The sequence below is a fragment of the Musca autumnalis genome, unplaced genomic scaffold (assembly GCF_047663935.1).
Source record: "Musca autumnalis isolate F117 unplaced genomic scaffold, ASM4766393v1 scaffold_2, whole genome shotgun sequence".
Lineage (NCBI taxonomy): Eukaryota > Metazoa > Arthropoda > Insecta > Diptera > Muscidae > Musca > Musca autumnalis.
The window spans coordinates 65879067-65895187 of record NW_027411755.1 but is presented as its reverse complement, the minus strand read 5'-3'; positions in this window follow the sequence as shown (position 1 = coordinate 65895187).

The window sequence follows — 16121 nt, the reverse complement described above, 5'->3', positions numbered from 1 at the left end:
ATTGACAGCTAATAATCCGAGATGGTCTGTATGATGATTTTTTAGTTTTTCGACTGTCAGTAAGTTATAAACGTCATATACCCGTAGAAAACGTATAAAAAGTATTAAACGTCATAATCCTCAAACAATTTCTGTTTTCATCATATTTTTCACTTAAAACTTGGTCTGTTCCAGAACTGCAAGAATCTACTAATATTTACTATTTTTTCCGATAACAAAGGAAAAAATGGTGTCGTAGTAAAAAATAGTAGCTTCTTGCAGGTTCTGGAACAGACCATAATTCTGCAAGCCTGTCTTTGTTATTGAAGAGCCTCCGTAACTTTTTTGAAAATAAAAGCATATTTATTTTTTAAAAACTACCAGGCGACTGTATAACAGGGCGCATGAGACTAAACTCGACATTGATTTGGACTCCTACAAGGTGGGTTTCAATAAATACAAGAGTGAGATCAAGCGAGCGAGCTAAGAAAAAATCTTGGGTTAATTTCTGTGAGTCAGTGGAAGGAGTCAACGATGCAGCTAGGTATCGAAGGTTACTTTCCAAAGACCCTAAATCCATTGGAAGTATCAAGAAGCAAGATGGTGCGTGGACTGACACTGCTACCGAGACTCTTAACCTCCTGTCAAAGACCCACTTCCCAGGCTGTAAGGATGCGGACACCGTCAATAATGAATGCGACGACCTCCAAATTCAAGAGCCTATGGATTCGGATCTCATTGATAAGGTGGTTAACAGAAATAATCATAGCGATCATGAATACTCACGTAGGGAGCTTCTCACGAGTGAGTTGCAGCTCACTTCTCACGTCTCGACCTATCACAAATGACAAGGGAGGAGCGAAAAAAGTGAAGAGGGGTTCACAAGTTTGAAAATTGAAAATAGTGCCGCATTTTGTGAACCCTTGAAAATATAATTTGCGTTGCCATATCGTTATTTTATTTACAAATAATTTTGCAGTAACTAAATTCGTAATTTTTTTATAAAACATTACTTTATTTTAAATTAAATTAATATTTCTAAAACGAAAAATAATTTTTATCAACAATGCACTTTAAAAATACTTGGTAATTGATAAAAAATATTAAATGTTTGATATGTGGCAACATCTGTAACAGCTGTTTTTTTTTTTTTTTTTTTTTTTTTTAGATACATACATACATATGTAAAAATTGTTTATTTACGCCCGAAGAATTTCTGCAATTTGCAAAAAAGTGAACAAAAACCGTTTAAAGGTCATTAAATGGCAAAAAGAAATGAAAATGTTTAATATTGCATTTTGAATGATGTGCGAAACGACAAACGCTGAGGAATACAAAGAAAACCAAAAAAATTTTGTGGAAGTCGTTCCATGCGATGCCAATATCTCACTGGATCTTTTGTATTAGTTCAAATGAAGTTGTGAAACATCCCATTTTCAGCATTTGGAAGGAATTTCAAGAATTGTAAATAAATACAATACGTGAAACATCCGATCTTTTCTCCAGCAATAGGACCAATTATATGAATGCTAAGTACAATTCGTGAAATTCGGATCCTATTCAACATTTGAACCAATTTCATGGATTTGAAATACAATTTCTCAATTTTCAAGAAGGTTAACCCTGCAAAAGGCTATAATATAAACATGCCCTTTTTTATGAATTTAATCCTTCCTATTGTGGCTTGTTCGTGGAATATGTCATGCCAAGGTGGTGGTAATACCATTCCACTCGGTTATTGAAGATGACATCCCAAATGATTTGGATCTTTTAGGGGTCACAGTACTGTAAAAAGAATGGGCGTAGGTGGTAAAAAGGTGACATATATGTAACTTGCACTCATGCTTGAATAGAATCTTTGGCATCGAATATTTTGCTGGGAACCTTAGCGAACAAAGAACAATACAAAGGCACTTAAGATATGTCACTTATCATCTTGAGTGGCCGCAAAGTTTGGAAGTACCTACAAAAAAAAAAAAAAAATTAGAAAGGTGTTGCTCCTGATTGGATCCTCTTCCATTTCTGTTTTCATCATATGATTCTGAACCGCTTCCCATATCTGAAAAATGTTGGCCAACTTCAACTCCACCTCCAAATTACGCCAAACTCGATTGAGGTCTTCCTTGCTTCATTGATACAGGGATGAACATGTATAGTTGCCAAAAGAATTTCTAATTGTTTTTTATTTGTTACCTTTAACGTAAAACACAAATAAATACAATTGATTACCATTGCAAAAGATTCGTTTCTTGTCTATAAAAAATGTCCATAGTTACATTTTTTTGTTCAACTCACCTTGATTTCTGTAGTGAGAGAAAATTGCCTCACATTCTCACTTTTTTGACATTTATGATAGCTACTGTTCTCACGAACGTGAGTTTTGTTCTCCCTTATGATGTTTATAATAAGGGAGGAGGCGAGAGTGAGAAAACTCACGGTGAGATGATGTTCATGATTGGGCTGAATATTAAGGGGTCGATAACAATTATCGTTGAGTGGCGTTGCCAGTTGTCAAAATTGATCCACGTATGGCAACTCTCAACTGAAGTTGCGAATCTCAGTTGACGAAGCGGCTGTTTTTCAGCAACCACCAATTTTCAGTTGCAGTGAACATTTTCGAAGAAACAAGAAGTAAAATATTTTCCTTCTATTTTACTTCTTGTTTCTTCGAAAATGTTCACTGCAACTGAAAATTGGTGGTTGCTGAAAAACAGCAACCAGCAATTTTGTTAACAATTATTGATTTTGTGTATCAATATGGTGAAAATAACGACAAAGCAGCAGTTCGAAATATTCACCCTTATTACGGTTGGCGTTGTCGTAGGCGTTCAAGTGTCGTAGACGTAGTCGTAGGCGTTGTCGTAGTCAATAATTTTTGGTATTATGTAAAATTTTCGACTACGTCTGTTTTGTAATAGATTGCAAAAATACAGGATGTTGAAGATTATTAACATTTTCGACTATTACACACCACCCTGTTATAAAAAAGAAAACAAAAAAATAGAGTCAGTTAAAATAAAAAACAATTATTTATTAATAAACCATAAAAATGTTAAGTGTGGGTTATTTTATATCTGACGATGAGGATGAATATACTCCGAACGATTTAAATGTAAGATGAAAACAGTCACGACAAGAATCAAACATATTTTCCGTGACTGATACTCAGTTGCTGTTGTTGAAATCCATTTCTGTGAGGGGTATTTGTGACTAGAGTTGGGCAATCTCGTTCAATTGAACGATCCGGATCACTGTCCTCGTTCAAAGACGAATGAGTAACATCATAAAAATCAACGTGTGAAATTAAGTATACGCAGATTTGTCAAAAAAATTACCGGTGTCCATTGAACGAGATAGTGATCCGGATCGTTCAATTGAACGAGATTGCCCAACTTTATTTGTGACTAGTGTGCAGGGATCCTGATTCACTTGGACCTTGCTCATTGCTTACAGGGGTTATTGTGCGGGGATCCTGATTCACTACGATCTGCGGCTCTTTTGCATGAGACCTGCTTACGCTTTAGGGAGTAACTGTGCAGGGATCGTGGTTTTCTAAATCTTCATGGATTATACATGCTTCAAACAGTTCTTCCTCAGTGGATTCCAATTGACTGATTGCCCGCGTTTACAATTGTAACAAGCTTGATGCTGCTTCTTCCGTGTCTCTTAGTATGTACTGCTTGAAGGATCCTCCACCTGTAGCACGACATTCCGCCTTATTGTGAAATAACTTCTTCCTTAACTTGAATTTGTAGTCAGCCCAGACTTTCATCCAACCCTCACCTGTTCGTACTGGCGGTCCTAAAATGTTGAGTTTCGTACTAATTTTATTCCACTCTTCTTTCACGCTAATTTTTTTATTCCATTGCTGTAACCTCTGGCCAAATTTGGATTGTTCTGCAAAATCTGGACCATTGTGTCAAACTGCTTTTTTGTGGTGACTTTTGTTCTAAAACATGTGCAATATTATAAAATTTATACGAATATATAATCTTTTTGTTATATAGACACATACCTTTTGTTTAAATCCATTTTATTTGTTCGTTTTTATTAACGTTTTAAGAAATTTGTCTGTTGTCGTCAACAAAATCTCTAACGACTAATTTCACAGCGTTTCTGGTAATAAAACGCCTCTCGTGGTAGCAAAATTGTAAAAGAATGGCATACAGAGTTGTAATATCTCGTATACGACATACATAATACCAATTAGTCGTTGCGAAAATGTCGTGTACGACATACATAATACCAATTAGACGTTACGACACGTCAATTTGCAATTTTGGATACGACTACGCCAACCGTAATAAGGCTGATTAATTGATAAACTGAGTGAAAATCCATGAGCCCGAGGAGTTAGGGAGTTTTGGTGAAACCAAAGCCACAGCGGATGAAGCGTGGAGGTCCATTTCGGACAGTTTAAACAGCCATGAACCTCTAACACGAACACCTGAAGAGTGGCAGAGTCTGGATTCACTTTAAAGCAAAGTTGAAAAAGAAAATGCCTCAAAATAAAAAAAAATTCAATGACACTGGTGGTGGTCCATCAAAATAAGTGAATTTATCGCCTTTGGAGCGGACAGCAGCAAATCTTTTGCAAATGAATTTGGTGACAAATACAGTAGGTTCAGTTTAAGTACAAATGACGAACATCCTCCATCTATGTAGCCAACTACACCAGAGAATTTCGTTTTTAAATAAAAATGGTTTTTATTTTGCCTTTTTTCCTCCTCTGTCAACTTCGAAACGATCCAATTTTGGCACAATTTGTCCTCTATCAAGTGCACAACTTCCTTCAATACTCTCGACAATGTAGATTGAGCCATGCAATTGTTGAAATCATTGCCATGGGACTTTTGGAAACTTCCGTCCTCCAAGAATCGCAACGCTGCGCACACTTTTAAAGGTGGGGGTATTCCTGTTGATCTGTAACTTTCTTTGAAGTCATCCTTTAACGTTTCCACAACGTAAACTACGGCATCCTTTGGCAATCTCCTGGAGGAGATCTATAGGGCGTGTTTGACTCTCTCATATGTACCGGGTCTGTGGAAAGAGGTAAAAGTTATTTACATTCCCAAAGCGGGAAAACCTAGTCACTCTGCACCAAAGGACTACAGACCCATCAGTTTATCATCCTTTCTCCTTAAGACTCTCGAAAGACTGATCGATCTGGAGATAAGGAGCCATGTAGACACCGCCTCTATAAGCAGCTCACAACACGCCAATATTAAAGGTAAATCTGTGGAGTCTGCCTTGCATGAGGTGGTTGGCTTCATTGAGAGGAATATGGAAAACTCAAACTTTACCTTGGCTGCCTTTATGGACATAGAAGGAGCCTTTAACAACGTAGAACTTGAGTCCATAAAACTCTCACTTAAGAAAGTTAACACACCTGAACCTCTAACTTGCTGGATAAATAATATGCTAGAAAGCAGAATTATAAACTCCAGCATTGGGGAGACAAAAATTAGGAAAACAGTAACTGGAGGCACCCCCCAAGGAGGGGTGCTCTCACCGCTACTGTGGCTACTTGTTATAAACAATATTTTGACGGATCTGGACAATCAAGGTATAAAAGTTGTCGCCTATGCGGACGACGTTGTACTACTGATTTCCGGTAAGTTTCCGTCAACCATTTCAGAGCTTATGCAAGGAGCATTATCGACGCTGTCGCGCTGGGCTAAGGCCAATGGCCTTGGAGTAAACCCAACCAAGACAGAACTGGTAATGTTCACGAGAAAGCGTAAACTCCGCGTATTTGTACCACCAACACTGGATGGATGGAGTGCAGCTTCAGCTCTCGCCCGAGGCAAAGTACCTCGGCACTAACCTGGACTGTCAATTGCGATGGAACAGGAATGCTGAGGAAAGGGCGAAGAGAGGATTGATTGCACTTTATTCATGTAAGAATTCGATTGGGAAAAGTTGGGGCCTGAACCCATCGATTATACACTGGTTGTATAACACCGTGGTTAGACCCATTTTATCCTATGGTTCTCTTGTTTGGTGGCACTCACTGCGCCAAAAATCGACATCCGGTAGGCTTGACAAGGTACAAAGAGCATCCTCGATTCTCATAACTGGAGCCACAAGGAGCACACCACAGGCTGCTCTGAACGCAGTGCTGAACTTAAAACCACTGAGTCTCAGCATTAAGTGTCAGGCAACTCGCAGTGCCCTACGGATGCATGAACAGGATCTCTGGCGCCGTTGTACCTATGGGCATGGTTGTATCCTGAATGAATCAGACATAAATGTGAACCAACGCGGAAAACTGAGCGACTATATATCACCAGTACTGAGATTTGACGATATAGACGTCGTTATACCTAGTAGAGATGACTGGAACCGCAATAACCCCCCTCTGGAGGGTCTGGCTTTCTATACAGACGGTTCCAAGATGGAGGAAGGTACCGGGGCTGGGGTCTACTGTGAAAGGCTATCTCTTGAGTACACCTACAGGCTAGACAGCAACTGTAGTGTCTTCCAGGCTGAAATCTTCTCGATTTGGAAGGCAGCGGAATTGATAAAAAGTTTGGATGCAGAAATCTTTGAACCGGTGACTATCTTTGTGGATAGCCAAGCGGCTCTTAAAGCCATCAAATCCGATGTCGTCCTTAAGTGTAGATCAGCCTTGGGAACGCTAACTAACGGCTTCCGGCTATGCTGGGTACCAGGACACCGCGACTATCTGGGTAATGAAAGAGCAGACGAATTAGCTAGGCGAGGATCGCAGTCCACAGACCTAGCTATCGCTGACTCTATCAAACCACCCATTTGTCATTTCTTTCAAAATATTAAAACGTTCTCTGACGAAAGAGCCAGTTAATTGTGGCATAATGAACCTAGGTGCATTGTGGCAAGATCCATATGGCCGTCTCTGTCAGTCAAAAGAACGAACTCTCTGCTGAACCTGAGTAAAGCTGAAGTTAGAGTAACGACGGGAGTCATAACTGGACACTGCAACATCAGGGCCCATACCAACAAATGTGATGAGGATGTACTGACTACTGCAGACTCTGTGAGGACGAGGAGGAGTTAGAGACGATCGAGCACATCCTGTGTCGTTGTCCAGCAGTGGCTCGTAGGCGGCATAGATTAGTAGGTGTTCACTTTCCACCGTGTCTAACTTTCTACTCAACTGTGGAAACTGCTGTGATCTACAACATCATCAAAAATCTGAAGTGGCTGGGACAGCGCAACCTGAACGCGTAAATTAATTCAACTATTCTGCCTACCATTAAAAATAAATATTTTCTCCTACTCTAAAACTATTACTCCACTCTTAAACATTCTTGTAATCTATTCGTTCTTTCACTGCGCTAACAAGTTTCTCTTTTTATTTTTTCCCCTATCCTCCCTTTTTCCAACTCCTCTTTTCCTGCAGCTTTTTTCTACTGGATGATCACAATGGACCGGAAGGTCTCCGAGTGACGCAGTCACAATTAGTGGCTGCACATCCCCTAACCTAACCTAGAGCCGTCTGTGTAGATGGCCAGACCGCCAAGAGGAGGGCTACCACTAGACCAGGCATCTCTGCTTGGGATTGTGATTTTTATTTGGCTGAAATTGTGTACAGTGGGTATATAATCACTGATGTGATTGGAGCCACTAGACTCAAGTAAATCAGTGAAAGTGGGGAGGACCTTAGCATGTCCAAAACGTGAACACTGCCACACACCTGCCTCTCTAAGCCTAAAAGCCGTCCTCGCCGCCTGAAAGTGTATAGTGATGTCCAATGGTTGGAGATCAAGTATCACATTCAGGGCGCCAGAGATTAGCAGAGATGCGGCTCTTTGAACACTTGATAATTTGGACAGAAGTGCACTGTTCCCGAGAGCATGCAACCAGACAAGCCCACCATAGGTAAGAATAGGGAGGACCACCGTATCGTACAGCCAGTGTACGATCTTTGGTCTCAGACCCCAACTTTTACCAATGGAGTTCTTGCAGGAATAGAGTACCATAAAACCCCTCTTGACCCTTTCTTCAGTGTTCCTTTTCCAATTAAGACGTTGGTCCAGGATAACACCGAGGTATTTGGCTTCCGATGCAAGTTTTAGCGCAACACCGTCCAGCTCTGGTAGCGGGAAATCGGGAATTTTGCTCTTCTTCGTGTTGAGTACGAGCTCAGTCTTCGTTGGATTCACACCAAGTCCATTGGCGCGAGCCCAGCGGGACAGCTGCACTAAAGCACGCTGCATAAGGTCTGATATGGTCGACAAGAATTTTCCGCTTATGAGGATAACAACATCGTCAGCATAGGCTACCACCTTCGTCCTTAGTTGATTGAATTTCACAAGAATTTCGTTTTTTACAAGGAGCAAAGGAACTCTCTCGTAGATGGGAGTTGATGATCCTACTTTTCAGCATTTCATCAACCCACCTAACAAGGATAGAGGAAACTCCTGCGTTAGTGAGTGAGATATGAATGGATTCCAGATTCACATTATTGAAGGCTCCCTCTATATCGAGAAAGGCTGCAAGTGTGAAGCAAGAACCCTCCATATTTCTCTCAATATATCCAACCACCTCGTGTAAGGCGGTGTCCACCGACTTGCCTTTAATATAGGCATGCTGCGAGTTGCTTATGATTTTGGAATCTAGATGAGACCGGATGTCGTAGTCATGTAGTCTCTCTAGAGTTTTGAGGAGGAAGGTTAGGTTAGGTTTAGGATGCGCAGCTGCCGTGCTGGCAGCCACTCCACTCGGAGACCTTGAGGTCCATTGTGATCATCCTGATTATTGAAGTATATGTGTTGTATGTGATGATGTTTAAGTCGGCTATTGATGAAGTGATTATAGATGCGGCTATATGGTGAAGTGTGAATGTAGATGGTGATGATGTGAAGTAGAAGTGTGATATTTTGTGTGTTATGGATCAGGTTATATGATGTTACGTGTCTGTATATGATGATAATGATGATGATGTGTGCATGATGGGTGTATGGTGATTTGTGCATACGGTGATGATGGTGTACAAGAGTCATGAGCTATGATGTATATTCTGAATGGTGCCTTTTGTCTGCATATGTTGATACAAGGCTGTTGATGATGATGAAGTGTGCGGTTGTGGATTTATCGATGGGTGATGGATGGTGTTGAAAAGAAGATTCACTGTAGACTATGGATGAGATGATGTTAGATGCAGCTATATGGTACTGTGTGAGTGCAGATGATGTTAATGTGTAATGGAAAGTGTGATGTGTTTCTTGCTATGGGCGAGGCTGTATAATGTTGCGTGACTACAGATTGTGGTGATGTGTGACTGATGATTCTGTATGGTGTTGCGAGAGTTCAGATTGTATTCTGAATGGTGCTGTAGGCCTGCAGATGATGATGCAAGGCTGTTTATGATGATATGGCGAGCTATGTGGGAGGAAATTGTGGATTAGGTTGGAAAAATGGGAAGGAGGGAAGGGGAAAGTGATAAGACAAAAGAGACAAGAAAAGAAGAGTGAGTAATTGTAAAGAGAGTAACAGATTGTTTTAAGAGGAGGAGTTAGAGACGATCGAGCACATCCTGTGTCGTTGTCCAGCAGTGGCTCGTAGGCGGCATAGATTAGTAGGTGTTCACTTTCCACCGTGTCTAACTTTCTACTCAACTGTGGAAACTGCTGTGATCTACAACATCATCAAAAATCTGAAGTGGCTGGGACAGCGCAACCTGAACGCGTAAATTAATTCAACTATTCTGCCTACCATTAAAAATAAATATTTTCTCCTACTCTAAAACTATTACTCCACTCTTAAACATTCTTGTAATCTATTCGTTCTTTCACTGCGCTAACAAGTTTCTCTTTTTATTTTTTCCCCTATCCTCCCTTTTTCCAACTCCTCTTTTCCTGCAGCTTTTTTCTACTGGATGATCACAATGGACCGGAAGGTCTCCGAGTGACGCAGTCACAATTAGTGGCTGCACATCCCCTAACCTAACCTAGAGCCGTCTGTGTAGATGGCCAGACCGCCAAGAGGAGGGCTACCACTAGACCAGGCATCTCTGCTTGGGATTGTGATTTTTATTTGGCTGAAATTGTGTACAGTGGGTATATAATCACTGATGTGATTGGAGCCACTAGACTCAAGTAAATCAGTGAAAGTGGGGAGGACCTTAGCATGTCCAAAACGTGAACACTGCCACACACCTGCCTCTCTAAGCCTAAAAGCCGTCCTCGCCGCCTGAAAGTGTATAGTGATGTCCAATGGTTGGAGATCAAGTATCACATTCAGGGCGCCAGAGATTAGCAGAGATGCGGCTCTTTGAACACTTGATAATTTGGACAGAAGTGCACTGTTCCCGAGAGCATGCAACCAGACAAGCCCACCATAGGTAAGAATAGGGAGGACCACCGTATCGTACAGCCAGTGTACGATCTTTGGTCTCAGACCCCAACTTTTACCAATGGAGTTCTTGCAGGAATAGAGTACCATAAAACCCCTCTTGACCCTTTCTTCAGTGTTCCTTTTCCAATTAAGACGTTGGTCCAGGATAACACCGAGGTATTTGGCTTCCGATGCAAGTTTTAGCGCAACACCGTCCAGCTCTGGTAGCGGGAAATCGGGAATTTTGCTCTTCTTCGTGTTGAGTACGAGCTCAGTCTTCGTTGGATTCACACCAAGTCCATTGGCGCGAGCCCAGCGGGACAGCTGCACTAAAGCACGCTGCATAAGGTCTGATATGGTCGACAAGAATTTTCCGCTTATGAGGATAACAACATCGTCAGCATAGGCTACCACCTTCGTCCTTAGTTGATTGAATTTCACAAGAATTTCGTTTTTTACAAGGAGCAAAGGAACTCTCTCGTAGATGGGAGTTGATGATCCTACTTTTCAGCATTTCATCAACCCACCTAACAAGGATAGAGGAAACTCCTGCGTTAGTGAGTGAGATATGAATGGATTCCAGATTCACATTATTGAAGGCTCCCTCTATATCGAGAAAGGCTGCAAGTGTGAAGCAAGAACCCTCCATATTTCTCTCAATATATCCAACCACCTCGTGTAAGGCGGTGTCCACCGACTTGCCTTTAATATAGGCATGCTGCGAGTTGCTTATGATTTTGGAATCTAGATGAGACCGGATGTCGTAGTCATGTAGTCTCTCTAGAGTTTTGAGGAGGAAGGTTAGGTTAGGTTTAGGATGCGCAGCTGCCGTGCTGGCAGCCACTCCACTCGGAGACCTTGAGGTCCATTGTGATCATCCTGATTATTGAAGTATATGTGTTGTATGTGATGATGTTTAAGTCGGCTATTGATGAAGTGATTATAGATGCGGCTATATGGTGAAGTGTGAATGTAGATGGTGATGATGTGAAGTAGAAGTGTGATATTTTGTGTGTTATGGATCAGGTTATATGATGTTACGTGTCTGTATATGATGATAATGATGATGATGTGTGCATGATGGGTGTATGGTGATTTGTGCATACGGTGATGATGGTGTACAAGAGTCATGAGCTATGATGTATATTCTGAATGGTGCCTTTTGTCTGCATATGTTGATACAAGGCTGTTGATGATGATGAAGTGTGCGGTTGTGGATTTATCGATGGGTGATGGATGGTGTTGAAAAGAAGATTCACTGTAGACTATGGATGAGATGATGTTAGATGCAGCTATATGGTACTGTGTGAGTGCAGATGATGTTAATGTGTAATGGAAAGTGTGATGTGTTTCTTGCTATGGGCGAGGCTGTATAATGTTGCGTGACTACAGATTGTGGTGATGTGTGACTGATGATTCTGTATGGTGTTGCGAGAGTTCAGATTGTATTCTGAATGGTGCTGTAGGCCTGCAGATGATGATGCAAGGCTGTTTATGATGATATGGCGAGCTATGTGGGAGGAAATTGTGGATTAGGTTGGAAAAATGGGAAGGAGGGAAGGGGAAAGTGATAAGACAAAAGAGACAAGAAAAGAAGAGTGAGTAATTGTAAAGAGAGTAACAGATTGTTTTAAGAAGAAAGAGGTTAGTTTTCTAGAGTGTGCTGAGCCTATTCTGACCCGCCCCAAAGCCACTTTAGGCTCTTGCAGTAAACTACCAGGTCAATAGAGGAGAAGTAAGATAGAGAGTCAATCACATGTACACCAAATAGTCTATTCCTTTTGACCATCAGCCTAGGACATCTACATAAAAGGTGCTCGATTGTCTCCGTTTCCTCCTCATCCTCGGATAACCTACAGTACTCACTGCTGTTACCATCCCACTTGCATGTCAAAGATCTTATTCTACAGTGGCCAGTAATGACCCCTGTAGCTATTCTGATTTCCGACTTGCAAAGTGAGAGAAGGGACGCAGTTCTACGCCTCGAGATTGCCGGCCAGATTGACTTTGATACCTTACGGCCAGGTACGTCCTGCCATATCCTTTCGGTTTTCTCTGTGTAGAACTGGCTAAGCTTGCCGAGGAAGTAGCGAAGCGGGGGTTTAACATAGTCCTCTACCATGAGGTTAGAGGACTGGGAGCCGCGTCTTGCTAGTTCGTCAACAATCTCATTTCCCTCAACATTACAGTGCCCTGGCACCCAACATAGCCTAACGCGTAAATTACATGTTTTTAATAAGGACCTACAGTTTTGAACAATCCTAGATTTAATAGTGTAAGACCATAGCGCCTTAAGGGCGGCCTGACTATCTACGTAGATCGTAACTGCCCTGCCTGTTTCGTCCGTCAGTCCTACTATTAATTCTAAGGCCTTCAATACTGCGAAGACCTCCGCTTGAAAAACACTGCAATTCGTATTAAGCTTGTAAGAGCGTTTAACGTTCAGCTCCTCGCAGTACACCCCCGCACCAGTACCTTCGACCATCTTAGAGCCATCAGTAAAGATGGAGAGGCTATCGGGTAGTGGCCTACCATGCTCCCATTCACTTCTGTCGGGGATATAGACCTCCGCTGCATCAAAGTCCAGCGAAGGCGAGATGTAGTCTGTTACAGACCCTCCGTCCGTAAAATGCTAGCATGTCCAGACCCTGAAGAACGCCATAGATTAAGCTCCTTGAGCCTCAAGGCACTACGGGATGCTAGATACTGAACAGAAACATCCAGAGGCTGGATGTTCAGTATTTCACTCAGTGCTGCTTGAGGGGTGCTCTTCAATGCCCCCGTAATAAGAACTGAAGCAGATCTTTGCACACTACCTAATCTAGACAGATTTGACTTACTGTTCAGGGCCTGCCACCAGACAAGACACCCATAGGTCAAAATGGGGCATACCACTGTCAAGAACAACCAATGTACGACATTTGGTCTCAGAACCCAGCTCTTACCTATCAAGTTCTTGCAAGAATAGAGTGCAATTAGACCCCTTTTAGTGCGCTCCTCTGTGTTCCTTTTCCATCTAAGCTGATGGTCAAGAATCACACCCAGGTATTTCGCTTCTGTAGAGAGGTTCAACTGCACTCCATCTAGTGTTGGTGGCACGAACTCGCTGATCTTTCTTTTTCTAGTAAAGAGCACCAGCTCTGTCTTAGCCGGATTCACACCCAGTCCATTGTTGTGAGCCCAGCGCGAGAGTTCAGTAAGTGCCCTTTGCATTAAATCAGATAATGTGGTTAAAAATTTTCCGCTGATCAGGATTACCACATCATCCGCAACTACCTTTGTCCCTAGATTGTCAAATTCCATGAGTATCCCATTTATCACCAGTAGCCAGAGCAAGGGGGATAAGACTCCCCCTTGAGGTGTGCCCCTGGTGACAGATCTCCTAATAGAGCTCTCCCCAATATTAGAATTGATAAGTCTGCTTCTAAGCATGCTGTCAATCCATTCTATCAAGATAGAGGGGACACCCAGAGATTCTAGAGCGAGATGGATGGATTCGAGCTTCACGTTATTAAAGGCACCCTCTATGTCCAGAAAGGCAGCCAAGGTGAAGTTCGAATCCCCCATATTCTTCTCTATATAACCTACGACACAATGTAGCGCTGTTTCTGTCGATTTACCTTTAATATAAGCGTGTTGCGAATTGCTTATAAGGTCACTTCTGAAGAAAGTTCTAATTTCTAAGTCTAACAACCTTTCCAAAGTCTTCAAGAGAAAGGAGGAAAGACTAATCGGCCTATAGTCTTTAGGCAGCGAGTGACTTGGTTTCCCAGCTTTGGGAATATAGGTCACTGTCACCTCTTTCCATAGTGCCGGAATGTGCGATAGTAGTAAACATGCCTTAAAAATCTTCTGAAGAGTGGTTGTCAGCACAGCCGGTGCATTCTGAAGCATCGCTGGAATGACACCATCAGGTCCAGGAGACTTATATGGCTGAAAAGTACTTATCGCCCATGAGATTTTGGAATGGCTTATTAATCTGTTGACAAGAGCCACCTCCTCGGGCGTGCGGTTCATGCTTTCGTACACACCCGGTGTACTCGAGCTGACATCCTCGCTCCCAGGGAAGTGTGTTCCTGTCAGCAGATCTAGAGTCTCCAGAGCGGAGTTAGTCCAGGTACCGTCATCCCGTTTGATACTCCCAAAGGGTTTAACCCCTTCTATCGACTCACTAAAGCTTTTCCACGAGTCCCTTTTAGCTTTCCTGATTTCACTCTTATACCGATTGAAACTCTCTTTATAGAGATTCCAATCCACCAAACTGGTTGAGTTCTCCTACCAGGATAAGTTAATGGGCAGGACTTCTCATAACAACCCAGGAGGACACGCGTGAGATCTTCAACTTGGCCATCTATTTCCTCCGTTGTACGTGGTTCGGGGAACTCGCACAACCTCGAGGAAACAAGGGAGCTGTAGATTTCCTAGCTTGTTCTCCTTGGATTCCTATGAGGTGGTTGCTGCAACTGCAACTGCCCGCCGTCTCCTCCACAAGTTTGCGCACCAATTCGCTAGGTGGGTCGGGTGCCTCATACGGCATATAGACTGAGTCCAAGACTAATGTTTGGTTTACATTCGACGTCTTTTCGTGATTTCGAAGGCGTTCCTTGAATTCGCGCGGAATCATGCAAAATTTATCATGATTTCGCATACAAAAATGAAATCATCTCATTTCGTGATTTCATCGAAATCACAGTACACATGATATACAACCCTGTTTTTGCCTAAAAAAGTACCAAAAGTTGCAACACTTTTCACGTATCACAATAAACAAGGTAGATGGTCAATTGCTGCAACAACAAAATTTGTATCAAAATTTGTAAACAATGTGAAAAAAGTATTAAATTACTTTGTTACAATGCTATTTTTCATTGTGTACTTTTTTAATGGTATTGTTAGAAAAAAGAGCGAATTGTCAAAAATTGCTTCCCCATACAAATTTCTTAAAAAATACGGGAACGAAAAAATGGCGGAAATTGCAAAAACTGATGCAGAAATTTCAAAATCAAAGTATCAGCTATCATATTTGGATGATAGTGAACATGTTACTAGTGTCTACTATGCCAAAATTGTATGACAGAAAACAGGAAAATAGGGTGTTATTCGGCGCTATTTTTGTTTAAAGACTAGAGCAAATCTTGCTAGATTTCGGAGTACGGGAACGCATTTTTGCACTAAGCGGGAAAACTGCTGCATATTTTGCAAGTTCTGAACACAAATTTTATCTATCAAAATTTATTATTATGATGTATCAACGATAAAATCATTTTGTATTTTTTCATTTGTTAGTACTATACACAATTTATACGATATATAGATAATTTTACGATAATTTTCGAAATAAAGTTGTAAAGTTCTATATTGTCGTATATTTTTGATGACTAATTCAATTTACAACAACTTGTTTTGAAAATTCATGTTCGATCAGTTGCGCATATGCATCTACCTTGATTATTGTAATATGTTCGAAACCAACAAAAAAAATAAGTGTAAACACTGGGGTGTATTTCAGGATTTCGTGAAATCCAGTGGATTTTAGAGATCAAGTGTAAACTTGGCATAAAGCCCTACCGGTAACCTCGTCCAGTCTCACCACAGTCGTATCACCATCACTGTAATTGTAGAGTTGAATAAGATTTACCCCCAGTTTTTGTAACTTATTTTTTGTTCGTTCGTCTATATTCGCAATAATTTAGGCATTCATAGCTCAGCCCCCAGATGACATACACATCTAATTTTTCGTATACCCGTTCCACATATCGTTAAGGATTCCTCATTTAAAAATCAGCGCTCTACATTTGCGCTAAAGCGAGTAAATCGATCTA